Source organism: Rhagoletis pomonella, unplaced genomic scaffold (assembly GCF_013731165.1).
Source record: "Rhagoletis pomonella isolate Grant_MI unplaced genomic scaffold, Rhpom_1.0 Rhpom_scaffold_00017, whole genome shotgun sequence".
NCBI lineage: Eukaryota > Metazoa > Arthropoda > Insecta > Diptera > Tephritidae > Rhagoletis > Rhagoletis pomonella.
The window spans coordinates 1,780,133-1,782,990 of NW_023458571.1; positions in this window are offsets into that span (position 1 = coordinate 1,780,133).

The window sequence follows — 2,858 nt, forward strand, 5'->3', positions numbered from 1 at the left end:
TTTGTCGACATTTTTATGCAACCTATCTTTGCTTCCTGCCCACCGTGCACATACCCAACTATATTCCAGGCAGAAGTGTTAGCAATCGAAGTCTGTTTAGAAGGACAAATGTTAGGCAGGTTAAAGGCCCTAGACTCTTTTAAAACGGCAGCAGACTGGTGGAAAGCTCTAAAACTTTTTCTAACCACTTGGAAGCTCACAAAAACGGAAATCTGTGGTAAGTTCCGGGACATGAAGGGTTTGAAAGCAGCGAAAGCTGCTTGTCTCGCAAAGCGGGGAGCCCAAATGCACTTGCATGGTCTCTATCCCTCTGTGAGCTGGTCGATGAAACCCCAGAGCATATTCTATGTGACTGCCCACTTATCGTAAATAGCAGACTGATACACTTTGGGGAACGATTGTCTTCTTCATCCAAAATTTTAAACATGGCGCCTCGACATGCCTAAATTCTTAAAGAGAATAAGGTTGGAGCGATTACAATTAGGCTTAAGCACAATAGATCTCCTTAGGTCACAGCGCGTGTATCCCCGACATAATAATAATAATATATATGTGTGAAGAGACAAACATATGAGTAAGTCAGTACAGTAAAATTAATTGTTATACGTAGCTAATTTGTTTTTATTATACTAGTTGTGTCTTAGTTTTTTAAGTGTTATGTTGTCTACATTTTTAATAAACTTGACATTAAAAAAAGTATTAAAAACTGAAATAAATTTTGGTAGGTTTTGGTTGATTTTGGTAGGAAGCTTTGGTAGGAAAAAAAATTTGTCCGTGGCAACACTGGTTGCTGGTTTCGTGCGCGTTCGCTCGGAATACTGGTTTGCCGAGGTCAATATCAGTATGAGCTGTTATAAGTATCGTTCACTTGTGGTGGCTGTATTTGCAAGCACTGTACGCTATGCGCTGGTGTTCGTTCATCCCTCGTTTTTAATGTGAGCAGACTTAAAGTCACAAATTCAGCATCGTTTACCAATCTCTGCTTTGGAGTGAACTTGGAAGTATATATTTGTCTGTGCCAAACAGGTACGAGTGAAACGTATATCCCATGACGTCAATACTATTTGGAACTTCCCAAACTGTGTGGGCGCAATGGACAGAAAGCACATCACTTTGAAATGTCCTTCCAGCTACGGATCCCTATATTTCAATTACAAGAGTACCTACTCCATTGTATTATTTATTAGGAAGTTGCGATGCGAATTATATACATATTTACTTGTATCGATATTGGGGCGTACGGTTCGCAAAGTGATGGCGGTGTGCTTTGGAATTCTGGATTTGGACAAAGGCTGTTCCATGACCAACTAGACCTGCCTGAGGATGAATTTTTACCAGACAGCAATATTAAGTTTCCTCATTATGTCCTTGGAGATACAGCATTTCTCTAAAAAAAAACTTGATGCGGCCATATCCTGGTTTGTATACCAAAAATTCATTACATAGAAAATGGCTAAGTCACAAGTTGCATTTATAGTTTGAAAATAAAGAAGGCTGAGTCTTTGCATTGATGCAACTTGCAACTCAACCATTATTTGCATATATGTGTGTATGTATGTACATACAAATATGTCTTTTTTTAATTTCAGGATTGCATCTGCTACCCGATCGTGAAAATTTTAATAAGCGCCTTTCAAGAGCTCGGCGTGTTATTGATAACGCCTTCGGAATAATGACAGCACGATGGAGGATTTTGCTATCCCCATTGCAATTCAACCATTGGAGGATTTTGCTATCCCCATTGCAATGCAACCATCAATGGCGGAAATCATCGTGAAAAAAACGGTGCTGCCACATAATTATTAAAGCTTTTTAGAGAAAGTTTTGCTATTTTAATACACCTGAGTTCCTGAGTAAAGCTTCTCACCGCTTGCTGATATTCACCTGCAGTGTTGCCAGAACTTTTTGGGCCGACCGGCTAGATTGGCAAAAAAAAGCGGCTAAAAACGGCTAAAATGTTTTAGTGAAAATTCCCATGCTTTATTTAAAAAATCGCAAGAAACGAAAGACTAGTTAACACCATTAATTTATATCGAGTGTATATTCCTCATCATCAAATGAATCACTATTGTATATATCACCTGAATTCATTAATTTTAAGAGATCGTCATCTACAGTAAAATTATGGCAGCATTTTTTTCACGTTTTAAACCGTATCTTATATATAAAATAGCGTTTAACGTTTTAACGCACATTGGATTTCTTTGCTTAGTTTTTATTATATTCATTGAACTAAATATTCGCTCTACTTCTGCATTACTTATGGGCAAAACTAGAAAACTAAAAACTAGGTTGGAAAGGTCAGAAAAAGGGTTTTCTCCTAGGGCATTTCGAAATTGACAAACTTCGGCCCAAAATTTTACAGTTGGGTCTAAATTACTCCAGGTATGTAACGTTAACCGTTGCCATTGCATCTCTATGGATGTTATTTCGTCAGCATTATATTTGTGTTTTTGTTGCTGTAGTTGAACAAATACTTTTGGTTTAATTACTCTTAATGCATTTCCAACCGAAAAAAGTCAATTTTTTTTAGTGTGGCAATATTTGTAGGGAGGCGTTGGCGTAATTCCTTTATTAAAGTGATAATAAAATAGCGACCATTTTCTCGAATTTTTTTCTGGGCTTCGTGGTCAAAAGCGTTTGTGCTTACTTTTGTTTTTAAATACTCTTCAAAACTGTGATAAAACTGAGGAAATGGAGCAAGGTATGGTTCCAACGGGGAGCATATAGGATCAAATGTGTCCGCGCTAATAACCACTAGGGAGCATAGATGCGAAAGTAAAACATTGAGTTCATTAAAAATCTTCATTGGGTCTGCATTATTGCTTTCGAACAACTTGTTTACTTTTTGCACCTGA